Source organism: Triticum dicoccoides, chromosome 1B, assembly GCF_002162155.2.
Source record: "Triticum dicoccoides isolate Atlit2015 ecotype Zavitan chromosome 1B, WEW_v2.0, whole genome shotgun sequence".
NCBI classification, from domain to species: domain Eukaryota; kingdom Viridiplantae; phylum Streptophyta; class Magnoliopsida; order Poales; family Poaceae; genus Triticum; species Triticum dicoccoides.
Window position 1 is genome coordinate 665334870 of NC_041381.1, and position 25652 is coordinate 665360521.

Below are 25652 nucleotides of genomic sequence, written 5' to 3' on the forward strand. Positions count from 1 at the left end.
TATCACCTTTGATATTCGTCCGCAAGATGATATTGAAGATAATATCGACATCTGGGTCGATGTGCAGACGCCTCTAGTTCTACCTTTATGTAAGTTTCTCAACCATATTTATGTCTTGGATATTGTTTATTCAAAAATAGTTGACAACTAATTTCTATTGACAGCTTATTTCCATTCAAGCAAACATGTCCGGCGCTTGGTAGACATGACCTACTACTGTCCCGGGGCTGAACTAAACTGCGAGGAGATGAGTCATTATGTTTCATGGCTTGAGGATCTTCATACTATCAAGACAAATTATTTTCCTGGACTTAGAAATGTTAGTACTCAAAACATGCGACCAATAGTGTTCGTACTAAACTATGGTCACATCTATTTAGGAAAGATGGTAAGATTTTTACTATTTGTCCTCAGTGCATCTTTTGCATACATTATTTTTTAACCTAAACTTCATTGCTAAGTATGTTACTATGATGTTCTTCAATAGGGACTCCCAATGATAGTTGTGCCTCAGTGGATCGAAGCTAAAGATTGCATGTCCATGGTTAGCATACGACCAAGACTTCCTACATTACACATGAGTGCATTCAGGATTTCTAGAAGTGAGCAAGTCTTAATAGTCAAAGACTGGAACAAAATTCTGAAGGATCAAAGAGAAGTACTAGGGGGCAGCAACCAGAAGCGTAGCCCATAATTATGAGACAGGTTCATCTGCATGCTTCAATATGATGAATCAGGAGCGCTCCACATGTTCTATGCTATTTTACCTGAGAGAGAGAGAGAGCAGTAGGAGTGATTAGCTAGCTAGAATGAATTTCAAGATGATGATGATGTGTTACACTATGTAGCTATGATGATTAGACAATGTTGGTGGTAATGACTAGCTATGATGATTATTAGCTAGTAGTGTCGGCTGGAATTTTCCCTTACTTGCAACTCCTATGCTGAATTAGAGGCTATGTTGATGCTACTACTAATCATTGTTGGTGAAGCAAATGCATCTGAATTTCCATCCATGAATACTGCATTTGAATATATTTTTTAATTTCTAATTGATTAGCTGTAGTGTGGGGTGGGGAAAGCGGCGCTACTAGTACAGACGATAGTAGTAGCGTGTATGTAGAAAGAAGCGCTACTAGTACTTAGCATATCTGTAGCGTGGGGTAGAAAACGCGCTACTGCTAATATTTAGCTGTAGCATCGTAGCAGTAGCACCGGCACCCATGCTACTGATATGAAAAAAACCATGCTACTGGTAAGCTTTTTCCTAGTAGTGTGCCCTTATCATTGGGAGTAGCAGAGTTTTTCTCCAGAAGAATTTATTGGGTTGAACGGAGCAGTTTTTTCCGTTTCCTTTTTGTTCACATAGAATCTCATTGACCTCTTCAGGAAGATTAATAAAACTAACTAATGGAATGATCATTGCCCCTGTCATGGAGCACCAAGAGTTTTCTTTTCCTTCCTTATGTAGACAACGCGTACATGGTTGACCCGTACACACAGGCAAAAAAATACAAGTAACTGAAACTGCAAGTTGTGTGCGTCTGTCATCTGTGTGGTATTAGAAAGGTCAATGGGTGATAGAAAGCGGCGGGGACGATGCGGTACAATAAAACCATGGATTTAACCTAATGCATGGGATACCTATTCATCATATTAGTTCTCTCATTGTAATTGCAATGAAAATTATGGCACTAGAACACTGGCTAGAGTCAGGTGACTACACATCTTTCATTCACATCACTAAAAGAACAACATGTAGAAAATGGATGTACCAGATCACAGCATACTGATATTTTCTTTTGAAACGGAGGCAAAATATTTGCCTCATCGAGTAATTAAGAAGAAGAGAATTGCCTAGTTAATTTTCGGATAATCTAGCGAAAATCGATACAAACAACCCAAAACGGGCTACTCACGAAGCACAAAAGACCGTGACCACACTGGCGACCCATCACATGCTCCTAACACAAAACAATCGTACCTCACCACACTTACACAACACAACAGAACTCTGACAAGAACAACAACAACGATGACTCGGACAATCGAAGCCACATCAAGAACACAAGAAACTGAGCATCATCCATCATGAAACCACAGATGCCTTCCCATTGGCGAACACACAGGCCACATCAATATCCTCAACCACATGCATCTCTGACCCGAAGTACTCAGAAGACGCCTCTGGATGCTCACACTAGTGCAGAATCGGGCTATAGTCCCGGTTCGTAAGGACCTTTAGTCCCGGTTCTGCAACCGGCACTAAAGGGTGGGGACTAAAGGCCCCCCCTTTAGTCCCGGTTCAACACGACCCGGGACCAAAGGCCCACCATGTGGCACGAGCCTGCGCCAGGGGCTGGGGGATCTAGTCCCAGTTGGTATAACACCAACCGGAACTAAAGATTGTTTTTGAATTTTATTTGATTTTAAAAAAAAATTGATTTTTTTCTTCTGATTTTCAAATTTCTGAATTATTTGACGATTTAATCTCTAATCACTCCTCATCACTACTCAAGTGTGGAGCACTCATTCCAAATCGTCTAACTTCCGGCCGGTCACCCATCGTCTCACTACTCCAGCCTGAGCACCTTTAACTTTCGAGTTCTATTCCCCCTAGCTTCCAAGTCTGCACTTGTTGTTTTCCTAACAATAGTAAGCTATCAATCCTATTAACCCTCAGGAGTTTAGCTTGAGCATGAAGTCACACGTTTCACAGTTTGAGTTTGAAACTATTATTCCAAAACCAATAATTATTTAGTAACATTAATATTTCTTGAATAAGTAATTTGACCACAGTTTGACCAGATTTGATCAAAATTCAAAAAAATTGAAATAATTATTTAGTAACACTAATATTCTTGAATAATTATTTAGTAACACTAATATTTCTTGAATAAGTAGTTTGACCACTATTTGATCGGATTTAACCAAAATACAAAAAAACTGAAATTTGAGCATAACTTTTTTCCTTTCAGAATCTGAGGATTCTAAAAATTTGCAAAACGGCCTACGGCGTCAAAATCAGAACCGGATTTTCATGCTGAACATTTTGATATATTATACGTTTTTGTCGACATCGTATGCAAAAGATTTGGTTGTTTTACTTTTTCATAACATTTTTTTGCAAAACATGTCGAAATTTATATTTTTAAACTTCCCTAACTAGTAGATGTAGTAACATAAGTATATCTCGAAGGATTTTAATTTTTGAAGTTTTTATCATTTTCTTTTATTTCATTTTCAAAATCGAAAAGGCGATACAAGGGGGGGGGGTAGAGGTTGAAAATCACCCCTTTAGTTCGGGTTGGAGCCACCAACCGAGACTAAAAGGTTAGACCCCTTTAGTCCCGGTTGGTGTCTCCAACCTGGACTAAAGGTCTAACCTATAATCCCGGTTTGTGTCACAAATAGGGACTAAAGGGGCTCATGGGGCCCCGGCCTGACGCCAGCCTGCCATCACCCCTTTAGTCCCGGTTTGTGACACAAACCGGGACTATAGATCACAAATGAACCGGGACTAATGCATAGTCGTTCGAACCGGGACTAATGGTACCATTAGTACCGGGCCGTAATTGAACCGGGGCTAATGAGGTGAACATAAGGTCATTTTTCTACTAGTGTCACATGACCGACATGAATCATCTCCCTCACACAAGGTCACTAGTGAGTCCACCTTCATGTGCTTCACTGACAAAAGCGAGGCAGAGCTCGGACATAGGTCCCTAATGTCGGGCATGATTTGTAGCACCGGAGCCACGAGCATGGCGATGGACTCGTCCTGAGTGGTAGATAACACAGGGGGTGAGGCGGACATCAACGATGAAATGTCCCCAACACGATGGGGGGGGGGGACAACCATATAACTTCACCTCAGTGTCCCCCTCAAAGCAAACACCAATTGCAATAGGAGGACGTGACGTCAGAGCAGTCTACTACATAGCCGGCACGTGGAAGAGTCTACTTAGGGCAACCTCTGCCCGCTCCAAAAATCTCCCAACCCGCACCAGGAAGCCTTGCGAAAGCGCAATTTGAACTGCCATAGCGGACTGCAGCACCACTTCAGATGAGGTTGTCGAGTCCGTGGTAGAAGATAAAATAGATGCCCATGACCCACAATGAAGCGCCTTGGAGGGGGGGGTGCAAATTTAACTAGACCTTGCATAAAGCTGACGTAGGACCATGCATGGTGTTGACGTAGGCACAGGCAGCATGGCAGGGCTTGCCAGCAAGCTTAGAGGACGCCAGGGATTGCGGCATATTGAATTTCACTTGAATGATTGAATGGTAGAACTTTCCTTGATGATTATACTATTGTCATAGTTGTCCTAGTCCCACTTTGTTGGTTCTTTGTTGCTCCCCACACATGTGGTCTTTTTGCTAGAACTATGGTAGCGGTTAGATTGTCATTTATACCTGCATAAAACATAGGGTCTAGGGTTTTGATTCGTGAAATATTTCATGCCATTGTTACTGAAGTATCACATGAATGGTTCTTCCTTATGAATCTAGGGTATATTAGGTAGAATATATATACTCGAGCATGGAGTAGCGTTTATACGTGCTAGGGAAATATGTAACATTGCCCCACCCCCTCCCGATGTATTGCATACTCATTCACTAGTAGAAAAAGGGTCAAATCTGAGACACATTAGTGTCGGTTTGATTTTGAGCCGGCACTAATGTGTCCATTAGTGCCGGTTCCAACGGCTAGCCGGCCGCTCTCATTAGTACTGGTTCGTGGAGAACTATTAGCACCGGTTCGTGCCACGAACCGGCACTAAAGAGAGTGGTGGCAGGATGTTGTCAGTCTGGGGCCCCTCTAGCACCTTTAGTATCGGTTCGTGCCATGAACCGGTACTAAAGGTCGTCGTACATAAACCCTTCGTCCACCTGAGCTCGCTCTGTTCTTCCCCTTTCCCCTCACTTCCTCTGTTCTTCCCCTCTCTTCCTCGAGCTCATCACAAATTTTGCCCAAAATTTGTCAAGATTTGAAGGCCCCCATCCATTCAAATGATCACAAAGGTTAGCAACTTTATCCTTTCATCTCTCATTGCTAGATTAGCTCTTGCAATGCTTTGTATAGTGATTCATTTGTGAGTTTAGTAATTTGGGAGGAATTATATGTGCTAGTATTTGATTTATATGCAATTTGAGGTCAAAAATAACACTTAGTTTGCATATGTAGGTGTGGTTTACTTAGTGCCTTCTAAATCTCCGTCGTAACCACCGTCGATCGCCTGCACCTTCCTGTCTCCAGCACCACCTTGTGGTGAGGCTCTTGTTCATGAATGTTTTACATTACCAAATTGATGTTTGTGTGATTTGATATATAGTTACTCGTATAATTATCTTACCCGTACGTTGTTTGTTATACATAGTGCCATGGTTTTGATATCCGTCCCCGTCGGCCCTCGTTCTTGTTATGATTCGGATGTGGTATATTCTCTTTTTAAACTAGTTGTTGCATTTTGTGTTTATGACAAATTATGCCCATCAAGTTGACATAGATATTTTTATCTAGGAGGTATGTGAACCGGAAATTCCAACCGACCCTATTGTCGAGAGGTTAAATTTAGTTGAAAGATAAAACGAGTATTTGAAAGAAAAATTGAAAAGTATTGAGGGGGAGAAGATGGAATTGGAGTTGCATGTTGCCGATGTCGTCGATGATCACAAGATCAAGATGGAGAAAATGCGGTTGATGATTAGAAAGATTAGAAAATATGCCATTGATAGTGTGGCTTGGTATCATTATGATATTGGATCAATTGTTACCTTAGTTGCGATCTTGATCGCATTTGTTGTTGCATTTAAATTCTTTAGCTAGAGAGTTATTTGTATGTTGCATTTAATTAAGTGTTGTATATGAACTTTATGTATGAACTTGTATTAATTTGGTCTATTCGGTGTTGTGTATAATGAAGATATGAGCCGACAATGGATGTATGATGACCGATGCTCTCTCGGGTTCATTAATGGCGTGCATACTTTTCTGCTTACTGCTGAGGCAAACAAGCGGGGGATGGTTTTATGCCTTGTCCATGTGCTGGATGTAAGAATAGTCACAATTACTCTACGTCAAGAACCATTCACGTCCACCTATTTGAGTCCGGTTTCATGCCCCACTATAATGTTTGGACCAAGCACGGAGAAAGAGGGGTTATGATGGAAGACAATGAAGAAGAAGAGGACGACGACATCTATCCTGGCCATGGGTTCCCTGAATACGATGATACAACAATGGGGGAAGAAGCTAAGCCGGCAATGCGGGAAGAAGCTGAAGAAGAGGCATCAGATGAGCCCGCTGATGATCCAGGTCGGGCCATTGCCGATGCAAAGAGAAACTACGCAACTGATTTAGCGGGGAAGAAGTTGCAGTGCATGTTAAAGGATCACATGAAATTGTTGTACCGGAATTGCGAAGCTGACAAGAAAAGTTGGGCACCACACTAGAATTGCTGCAATGGAAGGCAGAGAATGGTGTATCTGACAAGGGATTTGGAAAGTTGCTGGTAATGATAAAGAATATGCTTCCAAAGGACAACGAATTGCCCAAGAGTACGTATTAAGCAAAGAAGGTTGTCTGCCCTCTAAGGTTAGAGGTGCAGAAGATACATGCATGCCCTAATGACTGCATCCTCTACCGCGGTGAGTATGAGGATTTGAACGCTTGCCCGGTATGCGGTGCATTGCGTTATAAGATCAGTCATGATGACCCTGGTGATGTCGAGGGCGAGCGCCCCAGGAAGAAGATTCCTGCCAAGGTGATGTGGTATGCTCCTATAATACCACGGTTGAAACGTTTGTTCCAAAACAAAGAGCATGCAAAGGCGATGCGTTGGCACAGAGAATACCGTAAGAAAGACGGAAAGTTGAGAGTACCCGCTGACGGTTCGCAGTGGAGAAAAATTGAGAGAAAGTACAGGGAGGAGTTTGCAGGTGACCCAAGGAACGTATTGTTTGATCTAAGCGCAGATGGCATTAATCCTTTTGGGGAGCAGAGCAGCAACCATAGCATGTGGCCTATGACTCTATGTTTGTATAACCTTCCTCCTTAGTTGTGCATGAAGTGGAAGTTCATTATGATGCCAGTGCTCATCCAAGGCCCTAAGCAACCCGGCAACGACATTGATGTGTACCTAAGGCCATTAGTTGAAGAACTATTACAGCTGTGGAATGGAACACGTGTACGTGCGTGGGATGAGCACGGACAGGAAGAATTTGACCTAAAGGCGTTGCTGTTCGTGACCATCAATGATTGGCATGCTCTCAGTAACCTTTCAGGACAGACAAACAAGGGATACCGCGGATGCACTCACTATTTGGATGATACCGACAGTATGTATTTGGAGAGTTGTAGGAAGAATGTGTACCTGGGACATCGTTGATTTCTTCCGAGCAGGCATCCCGTAAGAAAGAAAGGCAAGCGTTTCAAAGGTGAGGCGGATCATCGGACGAAGCCTCGCCACCGTACTGGTGCTGATGTACATGATATGGTCAAGGATTTGAAGGTAATCTTTGGAAAGGGTCCTGGCGGACAACCTGTTCCGAAGGACGCTGACGGATGCGCGCCCATGTGGAAGAAGAAATCTATATTTTGGTACCTGCCCTATTAGAAAGACCTAGAGGTTCGCTCCGCAATCGACGTGATGCACGTGATGAAGAATCTTTGCGTGACCCTGCTTGGCTTCTTGGGCGTGTATGGGAAGACAAAAGATAGACCAGAGGCACGGGAGGACCAGCAACGTATGCACAGAAAAGATGGCATGCATCAGGGTGAGGCCAGCTACGCTCTTACCAAAGAAGAGAAGGAAATCTTCTTTGAATGCCTGCTCAGCATGAAGGTACCGTCTGGCTTCTCGTCGAATAAAGGGAATAATAAATATGGCAGAGAAAATGTTCTAGAACCTAAAGTCTCATGACTGCCACGTGATTATGACACAACTACTTCCGGTTGCATTGAGGGGGCTTCTACCGGAAAACGTTCGATTAGCCATTGTGAAGCTATGTGCATTACTCAATGCAATCTCTCAGAAGGTAATCGATCCAGAAATCATACCAAGGTCACAGAATGATTTGGTGCAATGCCTTGTTAGTTTTGAGTTGGTGTTCCCACCATCCTTCTTCAACATCATGACGCATGTTCTAGTTCACCTTTGCGAAGAGATTAATGTTTTGGGTCATGTATTTCTACACAATATGTTCCCCTTTGAGAGGTTCATGGGAGTCTTGAAAAAATATGTTCATAACCATGTTAGGCTAGAAGGAAGCATTGCGAAGGGCCATGAAAATGAGGTGGTCATTGAGTTTTGTATTGACTTTATTCCTGACCTTAGGCCGATTGGTGTTCCTGAATCGCGGCATAAGGGCAGACTGGATGGAAAAGGCACGCTAGGAGGGGATCAAATAATATGTATTAACGGGCATTCTCTTACTGAAGCACACTACACAGTTCTACAGAATTCCGCCTTGGTGGCTCCGTATATGGAGGAACACAAGAATTTTCTACACTCCAAACACCCGGAGAAGTCTAACAACTGGATTACACGTGATCAAACGAGGACTTTCACCGGTTGGTTCCAGAAACGTGCCATGCATGATGCCGATATTGAAGATGACCTGTAATCGTTGTCCCAGTTACCATCTTCGAATATAATGACTTTTAAAGGGTACCAGATAAATGGGAATACATTTTACACAATCGCCCAAGATAAGAAGAGCACCAACCAAAACAGTGGTGTCCGCTTTGATGCAACAACCAACACGGGAAAGGAAACATATTATGGTTACATAGAGGACATATGGGAACTTAACTATGGAGGTGGTTTGAAGGTCCCTTTGTTTTGGTGCAAATGGGTTAATATGACACGAGACGGGGTAACGGAAGACCCACAGTACGGAATGACAACAGTGGATCTCAACAATCTTCCGTATGCAGACGAACCATTCATCCAAGCCAATGATGTGGTGCAGGTTTTTTATGTGAAAGACATGTCTACCAGGCTGAGAAAAAGAAAAGATAAGGAAGCGAATGGATCATACGATGAGCCAAAGCACCACATAGTTCTTTCAGGGGAAAAACATTGTGGGAGTGGATGACAAGATAGACATGTCAGAAGATTATGAAAAGTTTGATGAAATTGCTCCATTCACAGTGAATATTGACCCGAGCATCCAGTTAAATGATGAAGATTTTCCATGGCTACGGTGCAAAGGGACACACGCGAAGAAAAAGTTTCACACCCAAAGATCTGGGATGTGATCGGCTTCACTATCATCACTTTCTTCTGTGTATCACACTCAGGAGGGAATCTCTGTAATAGTTAGGGTAGTTATGTGTTCTGGCATTTGAAACGCGAAGAAATTTTATGTGCAAACAAATTTTAAAGTTAAGTTAAACATAAGAAACTCTGTAATGACACAACCCAATAATAATATTAAACATGTGAAAAAAGAATCACTGAAAAATCTATTTTCAAAGTTAAGTTATTCACAAACTAGTGATTCACACAAATTTCAAATAATTCAAAATTTAAACTATTCAAATTTGAAAACTACCGGCACTATCCTAAAGGAAAAATATTCACAAAGAAACTCTACATACAGCAAAAAACAACTCAAAAATAAATAAAACAAAAATAAATAAAGCAAAAATATTTAAGAAAATAAAAAAGCCCGCCTAATGGGCCAGAGCGGCCTGCATACGACTAGAAACACAACATTTTGTTGTGCTAGGATGCAGGCCCGCAACGGCCGAGTAGGCCCACAGGGAAGCACATGACAGTTAGGCCCAGTACGCCTGCTTTGGAGAGGAGCTCGAGAGAGCTACTACACTGGGGCTTATAAACCAGTGCGGACGCCCCTCGGCTAGCGAGGTGGGACTAAACTTGTCGCACGAACCTGCGCCAACACAGACCTTTAGTACCGGGGCATGGCACCAACTGGTACTAAGGGGGGGGGTATTTTGTACCGGTTGGAGCCACCACCCGATACTAAAGGGGGGGCGCTTCCAGCCGCTTGGCCTGGCCAAAACAGACCTTTAGTACCGGTTGGTGGCTCCAACCGGTACTAAAGGTGGCTTGTATATATACAACACTTATGAAAAATTTCAGTTTTTCATCTCTCCCTCGGCTTCTTTCTCCTCTGCCTTGTCGCCACCGCCCCTCGTCGCCGGAGCCGCCCCTCGTCGCCACCCCCGTCGCCGTCTCCGCCCCTTGTCATCGTCGCCCCCGTCCCCGTCGCAGCGCCCCGCCCCGTCGTCACATCGTCCGCGCCCGGTCCGACCCCGTCCCCGTTGTCGCCGCCCCGTCCCCATCATCCTCGTCACCGCCCGTCTCGGTCCCCGTCGCCGCCCCCCGTCGCCGCGCCTCGCCGGTGAGCTCCTGCCCCGGCCACCATGTCCGCGCGCGCACGCACACACACACACACATTAGTATTTTAGTTATAATTTTTTTCTTCTATTTTTTAGTTATAGAAATGTTAGAAATTTTTCTGTTTTTCAGTTAGAGAAATATTAGAAATGTTAGTTATATAGAAATGTTATAAATTTTTCCTGTTTTTTAGTTATAGAAATATTAAAAATGTTATAGAAATGTTAGTTATATAGAAATGTTATAATTTTTTTCTGTTTTTTAGTTATAGAAATATTTATAGAAATGTTAGCAATTTTTCTGTTTTTTAGTTATAGAAACATTAGAAATGTTATAGAAATGTTAGTTATATATATGGAAATGTTAGAAATTTTAGAATTAGTTTTAGTTAGATGAATTAGATTAATTAATGTCAAATTGTTAGAATTTGCATATAGAATTTTAGTTATCATAATCCAATCATTTGAAAAATGTTACTTTTTGCGGGCATATAGTATTTGTTCTCGACGATATGCCTGGCCCGCATCCTCGCCGTCGACCCGTTCGCGATGACGTCATGCTTCAGAGAACCAATGTCCGGGAGTGGGCTCCGCCGGGCTGGCACTGGGAGGTGCTACCCGGAGGGGAGCGCCGCTTGGTGAGGAACCCGGCCTCGGGTCCCGTCGTCGACCCTGATCTCCTTTGGTGGCGTTCACGTGGGCCACATTCGATGCAGAGGCAGCCGGCCCCGCCGGAGGTGGTGCGTCGCCGTGTCAGGGAGGAAGACGAGCACGTCCATTGCTAAATGGCTGCTATGGACGACATCAAGTTCTCCACTACTTGGCAGGTTCTTTGGGCAGATGACCGGAGATATAATCCTGTGATGGTTCCTTCTCTTTGGGTGTCCACCGCCCGCGCCCCAAGAACCGCGAGTGGCGCCCTAGATTCTTCTGTAGTACTCGATCTTTATTAGGTACCTAGCCAGTGATGTATTCGATATATAATATTCGAGACGATGTATTCAATATTATATATATTATTCGAGACGATGATGTACTATATGATTCAGTTTTTCCTTATTGATTGCATCCATGCATTGTAATTTGAATATTAAATTGTTTTATATTTCTTCTGTATTAGTTAAGTAAAAGCTGTGGCGCACAATAGCGGCAGAGAGAGACAAGAGGAATTGTTCGACATCATATGCAGCCCTCGCAGGCTAGATGATCTGAATGAACCAGATGACGGCTCCCAATATCTGAACAATACCGAAGAGGGTGATGAAAAGATATTCGATCTCGATGACTGAGCTGATGAAGTCATGAACTATGATTTTGATTATGATGACACAGACAATGTTTATAATGACACAGAGAATGCTGATCTTCAAATAGCAAAGACTACCAGCGAGGTATATATTTATATAAGCAGGCATCTGGTGATCATCACATGTTTTATTTTATTTGAAGATATATTAATGAATCGATCTTCCTTCTTTCAGCCCTCTGTATCAAGCAAATCTGCTTCTACAGACAGCAAGACAAAGCGAGGCCCGGGCAAAAAGTTGAAGGACGGTGTAAAGTACAACATCGACTCCGTCAAACCTAATGGCGAACCCCGATCGCCTAAGAACATTGCGAACAAGTGGACACGTTAGTGCGGAGTTCTTGTGAAGGACATACTCACGATCTCCATTCAAGAATGGAAAGAGCCAAAAACTAAATGTCCAGGTGTTACTTGGGTCGATGACAGAGCAAAAAAAAAACCTTTGGGATTCCCTGATGGAACATTTCACCCTACCAGATTATTTCACTAAAGCAGATGTGTACAAAGTCAAGGGCGCTGCTCTTAAGAAGATGGCAATTGCATTCAACACCCACAAGAAAATGGTATGGGCCAACTACCTCGCTGCAGAAAGGGAGACTCCAAAATTCACGAGAACAATGGAGAAGCAAAGAGAACACTGGGACGATTCCGTGAAATTCAAGGATTCAGAAATATCTAAGGAACGGTCAATAAAAAACAAGGCCAATGCCGCAAAAAAGACGCAGTTCCATAGGCTGGGTCCAGGTGGCTACGCGGTGGGAATGCATAAGTGGGATAAGTCTGAGCAAGAGATGGAGGATGCAGGGGTCACTCCGATTACTAGGAGCTGGGCCCCCAGGTGCAGAACTTGGCTCTATGCACATGGGGGGGGGGGGCGTTGGACCCGAAGACATGCCTGGTTTCGTAGAAGGCAAGTCTAAAAGGAGCCAAAGAAAATATACTTGACGCAATAGAAGAAGATCGAGCGGGGGTGTTCATGCCCTACAGAGAGAACGACGAGCTTACGCGCTCCCTGGGAAATCCTGAACACCCGGGAAGAACACGAGGCATGGGCGTTATTCCCTGGTATGAGGGCTTTTCGGACTGGACCGACGACTACAGGTCCCGTGCAAGAAAGAAGATGGAGGATGAGAAGAAGAGGAAGCTGGAGGAGGAGCAGAGGAAGCAGGACGCAGAACGCCTTCAAGGCCTAGAAGCAAGCACACGGACTTGGCACTCAAATTCCAGCAGCAGCAGCAGCAGATCGACTCACTTAGCCAAAAAAGGGGGTCTCAGCAGCGGCAACAGCAAGCGGATGATCGTCCATCATTGATAGCACCGTCCCATCCATGCCGAGAAGCAGCGTTGGTTCTGCCCCGGGCGACACACAACTGCTGGATACATACCCTGTGGATGACATCATAGAGAACACTAACTCCGAGCTACACTCCAAAATGAAGAACATATCCATGAAGGCGGCGGACGGCGTTGCTTTCACAATTACCCCCGAAGCAACCTTCCATTTCATCCCGATTCCAGAGGGCTATGCTCGTGTCATGGTTGATGAAGTGGTGGAGCCATATTCGATGCTAGCACTTGACATTGCTGGAGGTGACGGCGAGCGCACACTAGGAGAGGCCGTACATCGTATCATCCTATGGAGAAAGGATTGCATCATCTTTCCAAGTCCACCGACACCGCGTCATCCGCCGACTCCTCCTCGAAGTCCGCCACTGAGTCAGCAGACTCCCGCTCCTCCAAGTCCACGAACACGTGAGCCGACTCCTCCTCGAAGTCCCCCACCGAGTCAGCAGACTCCCGCTCCTCCAAGTCCACGAACGCGTGAGCCGACTCCTCCTCGAAGTCCGCCACCTCCTCCAAGTCCCCGAACGCGTGAGCAGACTCCTGCTTCATGTCCGGTACAGCGTCAGGCCACTCCTCCTGCTTCAAGTCCGGCACAGCGTCAACCACGTCAGCCGTCTCCGCCATATCAGCAATCGCAGAAGAGACACGCCGCATCTATGTTGCGTAGCGGTACGAGTCGAGGTAGTACAGGAAGTACAGGCGGAGACAAGCGATATAAATATGGTCCAAGCCTCGCTCCTCTTCCTCAGAGGCCTTACGACATGACCAAGGAGCAAAACACAGCCATAGTGCAGGCCCAAGTGGATGCCCATTTTAGACCGAAACCGGCACCGCCGACAAAGGAGAAAGTGCCTGAGAAAACGATTGACCACTTCATTCGTATGGCTAGAGCACCAGCTCCCAAGCCTGTTGACTCAGACTATGAGCACCAAATCAGGAAGCTACATCGAGCACGGCTATAGAAGGAAGCGAGCTCGAGCTCGAGCCAACAAGCAGCTGGCAAAAAATGTGGGAATACCGTTCTCCAGCTGGGAGAACAGGCGGCGCAAGAGATCCCCCCGCTTGTTGTGCCAACAACACATGAGAGGAGTACGCGCACCCAATATTATTGTGGGCAAACCGTTAGCGTTCCCCAGCTGGGCGATGTGGTAATAACGAAGGAGCATATAATGCAGGCTGAAATGCTCAAGATCTCTGTTGGACAACTCCTCGAAATCGAGCCCATGTCTCCGCTTAGAGAATCAGAAATAAAACAGAAATATGTCCGGGGCCAACCTTTGGTCGAGCTAGACAAGGTCAAGAACCTCCCAACGAGAATGTATGAATTGCATCAATGGTACATGACCATTACCAAGATTTCCAATCGAGAGTCCCTCATGGTGAATGTAAGAAGGAGCATTACTACCATGAGAAAGCTCTGGCCGTTGAGTATTCAGAACTATTTCAGTTATACAATCAAGACGCACTCGGCAAGTCTATCGTCAGTTGCTATTGTCTGTAAGTGATTTATTTCTGTAATTTACGTCTCAAGCTAGCTATGTAGTGATAATTTTGACCAATCATTACATGTAATTATCATCACTATATTCTTTTATGTGCTATATATGCAGGATGAAGATGTATGAAATGAAAAAAATCTGGACGCTATGACATTGGGTTCATTGACCCAAATACCATTAATGAGTACATATGGAAGCTTCCAATTTATCAAGCAGGTGTAGAGGAAAACATGCTAGAGTTCTTGAAGCGCCTCAATACCAAAGAAGATATACTACTTCCTTACAACTTCATGTGAGTCACACTGTCTTGCAATACAAATTCTGTTTTTGCTTACTAGCTAGCTAGATGTTAATAATAAAGTGTATACGGTTTACGGTAGTTGATTAATTTTATGCACTTGCCCGCTTAATTAAGACATGCAAACGTGTGCGCATGCAGTTTCCACTGGATCTTGTTAGACATTAAAGTTGAGAAGGAAGAGTTGAATTACTGGACTCACTACTTAAAGAAGATAAAGACTACACCATCGTGAAGGGGATAGTCAACAGGTAATTTTAATCATTATTAACTATATCTCGGCCTATTATTAGTTCATCATTTCCTGATATGAACTATTTAATAACCTATTTATTAATTTTCTTTACCGGTGGGCAGGGCATGGGCAAAGTTCATCAAGGTGACTCCAGGCAAATGAAAAAAAGAAGTTGTTTTGACATCGATCAAAGGTAAGTAATTAAGTAGTACTAGCTAGCTACCATCTCTTTAATTCTTGTTTCAATATCATTAATTAATTATCATGCTTGATTAATCATTATCTGATTCAATTCCATTCTCGTAAAGGCCCTGAAGCAGGCGTCGGGGAATGATCTGTGTACATTCTACGTTTGCGAGAACATTCGCATGATGGTGTCCGAAAGGAGCAGATCTGATAGACAGGACTAGGTACGTTTGTCAGAACACTATTCACACTATTATCGATATCTAGTCACACAACTAATACACATGCATATTGATCTTCTTCTTAACAGTGCAGAGAGGTGCGGGATAAGCTCCTACCAGCGGACTTCATACTAGCACTTTAAGAGGAAATAGCCGGATTTTTTCTCGACCAGGTCATAGATCCCAAAGGAGAATACTATTACCCGCTACCGCCCCCCATGAACCACTTGTCATCGTGCTCCGGAGGCACCAAGGCAACATGTAGGAGAAATTGTATATGTATATACATGTGTATGTGTGAATAATTAATGGTGTTGGTTGTGAGACATTCGATGATATATATATATATATATACATATATATATATATATATATATGCGGTTCTACGTATGAGAAAATCTATTTATATATTTGCATAACATGTACAATTTGTAGTATCGTGAAATACCAGCAAACAAAAAAATTAAATGGAAAATAAAGCCAAAACCCCCCAAACATTTAGTACCGGTTGGTTTTACCAACCGGTACTAATGTCCTACACGCACCCGGGCCTGGCTCGTGCCACGTGGTGACACTTTAGCGCCGGTTCGTGACAAACCGGTACTAAAGGGGGGGGGGGCTTTAGTCCCCACTCTTTAGTGCCGGTTGCCGAACCGACACTAAAGGCCGTTACGAACCGGCACTAAAGGCCGGTTCTGCACTAGTGATTCTGGCAAGATATCAAATCCGCATTAAACATTGCAGTAGAAGGTTAACCATTTATGACACTTGAATATTAACGTGGAGAGCATTTTATGATCTCGAGCCGATAGCCGAGGCATCCATGCACCTGACCATTATCTCTTTGACGGCTGGCATAGATCCGGTCATCACCGCCAAGTAGAGCGGTGAGAAGGCGGCGCTGTTAATCTTAGGCCCTCCCAGTGCTCCACCTTTTACAGGTGCTAAGCCTTACACGTAGGTAAAAAATCTGATGTGGCAAGTTATATAATAGAAGAGAGATGAGTGTGGTGACCCAGGAAGAAACAATGCTAAGCGCGTGAACCTAGGCGAAACATTTAAAGAATGGAAGCCCACCAATACATGAAGAACTTTAGTTGCTAAATCATTAAATGAAGCAAGCTTAGCAACCATAAGCTAAGCATCTATGAATTAGAGAGTATAGTTGCTAAGCTATTTAATGTGATTAGCACCTCATCTAAGCACACATGCATTAGCAGCAGCCTTAAGCCAAATCCGACGCGGCAAAGACCACATTCTACACTATGGCATCATTGTCGTGCCTCGCCACCAGGTATCTCATTGTGGTGTCCTTGTCCTTCTTGCCGCTGATAATGCTGCTATCTATCGAGCCCGATGTCATATCCACGATGAGATATAAAGTAGTGCCGCAACCCACCCTCTCGGCACAGTCTAGTAGTGTGTCCTACTTCAAGTTTAGAGAAGAGAGAACGTCCTTGCCACATAACTTCGTGGCCTTGCTCTATTAAGTGAATGAGATTGCTCCCCTACAGACTAATATGTTGTATGACACACTGCGCATGCTGAATGCGTGAAACAAACAAAGTAGTTATACTGATTGTCTACTTCTTGAGCTTTTGTCAAAACTGTGGTAGTGGTATGATTGTTCACGACATTACCAAAAGACGACATGAATGGTGTGTTCTTCGTTAAGAATCTAGGGTACATTAGGTTGACCGTATATTAGCATTGCCATGTTGTAGGGACAATATGTAAGGACCATTGCACCTCCACCCGCAGTGTTCCATGCTAAATTTGGCAAGATATCAAATCCTCATTGGAAAACTTTGTAGAAGAGGATGATAAAGATGGTGTGCTTGTTTATTTTGATAATATGGTCAGGCCCTTCTTCACCCTTGCGCTCCGACCATGGATGCATCAGGCCCAAGCGGTCAGTATGCACACCTCGTTCCTCGTTAAGGTTGATCTGCATGGCGTCTCGACAAAGGGTGGAACATTGCGGGGTGGGAGACGCCCCACTCACAAGTCACTTGTGGGCTGGGAGATCAATACAGTTCCTTTGCGCTTATTTTTTAGACTATCAAAGTGCCCACGCATTGCAAGGGATCATGTATAGATTACTTGTTCATGAACTTCAAAAAATCACAAAAATGTTTTTTGGTATACATCACTAAATATATGTTAGGTTTCACCAAAGTATATTCCGCTTACTTGTTTGGGTAAGGTGTGACAGGGATAGGGTTGGTCTAGAGAAACTACACGTTTTCAATAAATGTGGAGCAGAGTGGCCAAGGTCTTTTTTGCCCGCAAAAATACAACATCTTCTCTTGCATGCGTTAGATGAAAATCGGATAGTTAGAAGTGACGGATGGCGAACACAACATCGCCAACTAGGTTTTTTTAAATGATTTCATGAAATTTGTGGCCAAGTTGTACTCCTATGACCAATATAGTACTAGTATAACTTTTCTTAGGAACTTCCAAACTCAAGATTGTCAAAGTATAACATATTTTTAGAAACTACAACATCACTGCTCGCAAGGAAAAACACATAATCTATTTTTAAGGGAAAAAATATAGAGAAAACACTTGAGCAACTGCAAAGGCAAGTTGCTCTCAGTTGAAGGACGGCTGTTTTAACAAACTCTGTCCTCACAAATATGGTTCTCTATATGCTCTCATTCTTTCAGCTCCCAAAAGGGGTCTTGCAAAGACTGAACTATTTTAGGTCTAGGTTCTTTTGGCAAGAAGATAGTGAAAAGAAAAAAAATATAAATTGGCCAAATGGAGCGTGGTTTGTAGGCCGAAAAACCAAGGTGGCCTTGGTATTTATGACCTGCAGGTCAAGAATGAGGCCCTAATAAATGGTTGTTCAAAGTTCTTACTCAAAATGGTGTGTGGCAAACCATGTTACGCAACAAGTACATAGGCCAAAAGGCGGTGTCTCAGGTATATTGGAAACATGGAGACTCACACTTCTAATGGCGGCAAAGAAACATCACTTTCACTTTGGGTCTTTCGCTACAAAGGACGGGTCAGAGATTCATTCGGAGAAGACATCTGGCTAGGTAATGCTAGTCTACGAGAACAATACCCAGCCTTATACAGTATTGCGCGTGATAAGGATAATACTATAGCGCATGTGCTCAGCTCATCCCCACCAAAATTCGTTCAGTCGGGATTTGATTGGCACCCGACTAATGTCATAGAGTAATCTCTTATCCTGTCTGGATTCGGTTAACCTGACACAAGGTCGGGATGTGTTTCGCTGGAACATTACTAAATCGGGATCTTTCATGGTACACTCTATGCATCATGCACTCATGCATTCTGAGGTACCGATAAAGCGAAGGTACCACTTAAAGTTAAAATCTTCATGTGGTATCTACCTAACCAAAGACAACCTCGAGTAGTGTTGTTTTTGTACTTATGACGAGACAATTAAACATTTTTTTTTCAATGTAAGTTTACACGTTCTACGTGGTCAATCATCGAAATAGCGTCAAATTTGTATCCTCCCACAAGTGCTGCCAATATTTTTGGTCATTTGCTGGACGGTATTTCAAATAGGTATAAAACGCTAATAAGGGTGGGAGCGCATGCCTTACTATGGTCGCTTTGGCTATGTAAAAATGATGTCGTTTTTAATGACAAAAATGCTTCTCAGATTGTTTTTAGTTGTACTTCGGCACAGTCTACGCTACAACGAGCGGAGTACCAACCGCTGTTCAAGGCGGTGTGTACACTGTTGGAGCAAGTGACTACGGAGATTTTTACACAACATGGGTGGCAGCATAATCTTCGGATCGGTCAACCATCTCTTTCAACACAGGCATAGTGTCGGTCTATGGACTCTACTGTTGCCGAATTGTCGGTGTTTTACCTTTATGTTTGTCAGACTCCTTGTGTTTCGTTGTGTGCGTCCTAATCATGCAGAGGCTAGGTGATACTCTTAATGCTTTGTATCCGCTTGATACTATATTTTGAGATAATAAAAACACACTTTATCAGGAAAAGAAAAACCATGTCCACAACTTCAAAACAGTCGTCGGAATTTGTCAGTCATTAGTCATCTTAGGGGATTCACAGTCATAGTAACGCACTTTATCTTGGCATGTTTTGCGGGAGTAGGCGAGGAGATGTTGGTTGTCGATGCTGGTTCGTGCTAACCCTCACCCTGCTGTTGGTGTGGCTGCTACTCTTGGCGTGCGACCTTGGTGATCCTAGCTAGGTTCCTTTTACTATCTTGTGTTTGCAAGTATCACTACTTGGTTGTAAGCTGTTACAACTTTCTGTATCTTTGTTGTTTCCTGTTTCTTTACTTTGTAACTACTCCGTGTAATCCTGGCCGGTTAATGGTTTTGTTAATTCAAAACCGGGTTAGGTTGGAGCCTTTTCTTGGGCTCGGCCGACACCTTTTCTCTAAAAAAAATAGTAGCCCTGAAATCTTGGGCTGACACATTCTTGTTCCTTGGACTGAACATGTTGGGCCCATGTTCATCAGTTTGGGCTTTGGCTCATCTTACGAATGGCTCGGCCATGTTTAGCGCCAGGCATTACGGGTCGTTGAGAACTGACTGAATTTGGTAAACATCTCGAAGAAATTTCTGCAAACCAGTGAGCAAAAGCTAAAGCGGCGTTCGTGTCCTGCTCCCGGGAGAGCGACATTCGCCTCTGGGTGCAAGCGACAACTACTGAAGAGATTGTCCGTACGTGGCTCTCTAGCTAGTGATCGATCGATCGAGTAGGGAATCGAAGCCATCGGATCCCTGACAAGATGGGAGACGGCGTAACCGGGCTAAGAGCATCTTCAACGGCAACACAAAAATTTCACGCCCAATAAAGGTTATAGAGCGCCAGTGTAGCACTTTTAATGCATCGGGATCAATATTGCTTTAGCAGGCGCCCAAAAACGCGCGTCCAAAAAGCAGACAGTGCAAATTGTGAAGCGCACGCAATCCGAAGTCCAAAATATGCTGCCGCGATAGCGTTTTTCAGCGGGCGCGTAAAAACTTTTAGCGCTATAGCTTCTGCTGAAGCTGTTCGACGCCCAAAGAACAAACTTTTGATACGCGGAGCTCTTTTTAGGCACCTGTTGAAGATGCTCTAAGAAAAGCGAGACTCCTCCCATGCGTGATGGGGTTGAAAGGCCTGCCGGCCGGCCGGCCAAGTGTGTGTGTGGAATCAGGGCCGGCCCTGAGGGGGGTGGCAGGGGGTGCGGCCGCCCCGGGCCCCCAAAATCGAGGGGCCCCGCCGCAAATTTTTCTGATGGATGATGGACGGCTGGGCCTCATGCATCAGCGAGGTGGGAGGTAGCGATCAATTCGTCCTGCTAGTTCAGTACGTGCACGCTAAAAAATAGGAACTGATTGATCTCCCTTGATTCCCTTCCTATTTCATCACGCACATATTCATGCAGCAGTTCCCAATTTCCCATCTGTGGCCGCCCACGCTTCGTCTCCAGGCGACTGCGCGTTCCGCGCTCCTTCTCCCTTTTCCCCTGAATCGAATATTCCTTGCTAATTCAGATCATTCACCGATTTCAATTCTCCGGCGCCGTCGCAACACCAATCTGCTCTCCGTCCATAAACGATTCAACCACCCGAGGTATATCTTATATTCATGTTGCTGTTCGTAGTCTTCTATAGATGAATAGCCGGCACATCGGCTCTGTTCAACGATTGTCAATTGATGCAAATTTTTATTTATTTTCAGCATTGTCAATCAAAGCGCGGAAATATTCATAACTTTTTTCAAGACTATAATGCGGGTGCTTCAACTACTTCATCATTGAACAGATAAAGGTGATGCAAAAACATTTTTTTGATGCACATTGTCGTTTTGAGTTCTTAGTTAGTATGATTACTCGGGCACCCTGAAGTCACTAAACGGAATTGAACCTGAGATATATAATCTAATTTCTGAATGTTAGAAGAAAATTTTAATGTAATATGTATAAATTATTTGGTATGCATACTTATTTTGAATGCATTTAATGACGTGTATCTGATAATATTTCAAAAACATATCTATATTCATTTTCATTGTTATAGTGTCTATATTAAAGTCCCTGAGTATAAGTCTTCGCTCCGGACCCCAAAATCTCGGGGAATTTGAGGATTTGCCACACCTTTCCTTGCACTTTGAGGATTTGCCCTTCTTTATTTTGACACTGATGATTTGCCACTACTTTGTCAAAAACTTGAGGATTTGCCCTTTCTAACCGATTTGAGATTACACTATAGATTGAATGACCAAAATGCCACTCTTGCCAAAACCAATCCAAATTAGATGCTTACGTTTTCTCCTCTGTTCGTCCCGCACCGACGGCTCGCCATGCCTCATCCACCTGCCGCCCTGTGTTGTGCTGCTGGTGCTCCTCCTCTCCCCACGCTCCGGTAGCGTCGTCGAGCTGCTGCTGCTCCTGTGCGTTTGCCGGATGTGGTGCGTGGAGGGTGCCGTCGACTGTCCGAGCCCGAGGACGGTGGTGTCTGTCCATGGTGAGCTCGGCGAGGGCGCGCCAGACAGGAGGCAAGCTCGGACTACAGCGTTTTTCTCTGTGTATGCAGCAGTAGGAGCAGCAACAGCCGGGTGCCCAGGTGCTGGAGCACGCACGCACACAACACACGCACAGATCACGCACTCATGCCCAGGTGCCAGAGCATGAACGCACACAATGTACGTACAGCACTAACACACACACAAAGCACGCCCAGCACACGCACGCCTAGCACACATCGCGCACGGCCAGGTGCTAGAGAATGCGCGCACACAGAGCACTCACGCCCAGGCACACATCAGCTGGTCGTCCGCCTCGAGGCGCCGCCATCCGTCCGGCTCGAGCGCGACATGCTTTTCAAGGATGCCGTCCAGTGGTCGCCGCTGTCCACGGCGGACCGCGAGCTCGACGGCGATGAGGCCTGGCTGCCAGCTTGAGTCATTGCAGTGGATACGTGCGTCGCCGGCAGCCGTTTCTTGCCCCTTGCGACGCGTACGGCCGATGCTGCTGCCGGCTGGCCTCCCGCCTCGAAGACGAGAGCGTCCCTTGCCACGTCGGTCATGCTGCTCGCCGAGGCTGTGCGCGTGGCCACCGCAGCCTCGCGCGGCACCGTCCCGAGCGGCGGTACAGGATGGTTCTGCGCCAAGAGATAGCGAGCGAGGAGCAGATATGGCAGGGGGAGGCGGCAGCCTGACAGAGGTCAGCAGCGGTTGGGGATAGCCGGCGGGAAGCGTCCCGGCTAAGGAAGCGTGGAGTCAAAGAAAGGGCGGCGGGGAGAAGAGAGGCGAAGGGAAGCTCGCGGCGCCGCCGCGGCGTTCATGTCAATACTGCAATACGTGAGACCGTCAGAAAGAATGGGAGAGAGCCAAGCGTGATTCGATGTGCAGTTCATGGGTATTTTCGTCTTCTCATGGCGGGCCCATCTTATCAGGGGCAATTCCTCAAGTTTTTTGAAAAGTTGTGGCAAATCATCAGTGTCAAAATAAAGGAGGGCAAATCCTCAAAGTGCAGGGAAAGGTGTGGCAAATCCTCAAATTCCCCCAAAATCTCAGGACCGGCCGTGCGTGGAATAGAAAACTCTGGTGTGTACGTGCACATACCGGTGACCACTGGACATGGGGCTAACCCGGTCAGGCAGGCATGCACCTCCTCGTGCTTAAGTTGGCCCCGTGCCATGTGTTGTCGACGTGACGATGCGCCAACCTGCAGAGCGGCACCGAGGCGCATAGCTAGCTTGCTGGTCCCTCCGGTGGCAGGGCAAAGGTGGCGACACGAGTCCGGCGGCGGCGCGCGGCCGCACCGCGGGGGCGCGCGGGATGCACGCGGCGTCGACGGCGACACGCGTCCGTCCGGCCACCGTGTGCGGGCGCACATTATTGGATCCACCAAATACCGGAGTCAAACTCAGCATACGGGGGACCCAGGCGCAGGCTGCGCCCACGCGCACACTGCTCGCTGTCCGGTGAACAGCGCAACACGTATTACCGGCTGACGCCACCGGCCGTCGGCCGCGCATGGCGCGCCGCGGTATGTACGTATCGGTCGCCGGATAATGGCGCCGTCCGCCGTGACCGTGTCCGTGGTGCTCGTCTGCCGGCCAAGCGGCACATGCTGGTTAATGCACGCGTGTTTAATTGTTCACTACGTCTGCGTAAGTTGTCTGAATTTGCAATTTAGTAGGTCAATTTCGTGACAGAAGGAAGGACCCGATGCGGCGCTCCGAGGTCGAGCCAGAGCTGACGACGATGTTGCTGGCCGTGTCTTAGGAGGAGGCAAAACTGGGGGTTAGAGCATGTACAATCGGACTTGCAAATCTGATCCGTCGAAGACAGTGGCCGATCACTCCTCAAAAAACAGATTTCACATCCGGATACCTCAAATTAGAAATCTAAAATCCATATTATTTGAAACCTAATCTTCGGAGAGCTTGTCCGGTTTCGCTCCCCGCTCACCCGACTACGCCCTCGCCATGTCCGGCAGCAGGCTGCACCTCTTAGAGTGTTGGTCCGGTCACCGGCAAGGTATGATAGGGCATATATGGGACACGAGCTGGCTCACGGGACTCAAGGCCCCGTCGTCTCCCATGCCTTACTCTTTCTTGTCGGAGACCGGAAATCGAACGGTGCCGGTGGACGTCAGATCGATGATGGATCCGCCCGGGGACGAGCCGTCGACATACACCACGATGCGGTTGCGGCACTCGGACTGATGCACCATACAAGGCGCAGGAGAATGCGACTTCGCCTCGCCGACGTTCGCCGCCACGAGGGCTGTCGCCGCCTCCCACGCCCGGTGCCTTGCTTGGCGTGCACGCCGTGCCATGGCCTCATGGGACGATGGTGCGTCCCCAATATCGGTGCGCCACCGGAGGGTTTGCGCGTCCGCCAGCGCGTTCGGACGCCAGACGGACCGCATGGCCTCCGGCGAGGCAACTATGGCAGGCCTAGCGCCGGATCCATGCGCCAATTAGGCGGACGCTATGGGTTCCCGGCAGATGGAGTCCGAGTGCAGTCGTCCACGGGCCTCCTACCGGGCGCGACTGAGGGCGAGTCGGACGACCATCTTCTCCTCGGGACCGCGCGGGATGAGCTCGGGGTCGACTGATCTAGAGGTGAAGGACTCGGATCCGCTGCCCGCCATGTCGGAGATGACCGCAAGGAGTTAGAGACGAGCTTGGGTGGCGGAGTGGAGTGAAGGGGAGGGGAGTGAAGTGGCTAGGGTTTGGTCCGACGAGCGGATGGGGAGGAATTTATGTGGGGTCGGGTGGGCCAGCGTGGGCCGCTTCCGACGTGACGGGCGTGTTCGGGCGCCCCCATATCCGCCCCATATTTGGGTTGAATATGGGGGGTGCTGGTCAGCCCGGACATTTGAGGGCCGTTTGAGGGGCCTGTCTTGACCGGACAGTGACCAAGCGGCCTGTCCGAGCGTATGAGGCGGATTTGAGGCGCCAGGTTGTAGATGCTCTTAGGAATTCTATCAATTTGTCTTTCTTTCTTCTCTCGCAAGTTGATTAGGGCGAAGCCTTCCTTCCTCGATCTTCACTAACGAGTCTGTAGATTCGTCCCTTCTCTGCCTACCGCTCTGGCTAGCAGATATGTTAGGGTTTTAGGGGTTGTTTGGTTTCCGCCCGTGTCGGCCTTGCCAATCCTGGGCTCACCAAAAAATTGGCGCTGGATTTGGCTGCCTACGCCCTGCCAAAAAGTTGGCTACGAATTGGACTACGACTGATGTGGAGCTGCGGGCGCACCAATTTTTTGACCACCAACCAAATGAGAACCAAAGTCGGGTCAACGACCAATTTTTTGGCATGGCGTCTGGGGGCAATGATCCAAAGAACCCCTTAATCCTCACAAGAACATCCTCAGACGAATGGCGGCACTTTCTTCATGTCAGTCTTCCGGGCTCAGATTCTCCTCGAGTTCATCCATCGGGGATCACACGGAGCTCCGGCATATATTCTGTCCATTACTGAGGCGACGAAATCAGAGTGAGGTTATGATTTCTCATCGTGCGTAGGCGACGACGAGATCTGACGTCAGATCCTTCAGATCTATTAAAGGGTTCAACGTTCATAAAGGGAAGGGACATGTGCACAAACACTTATAGGCAACATTGAGAAGGTCAAAGTTAGGCCAGCTCTGATATGGGGTCGACGACAACGACACTTTGTCGCCTTTTCTCTGGCAGAGGCAATGGTGGTTCATTCGTCT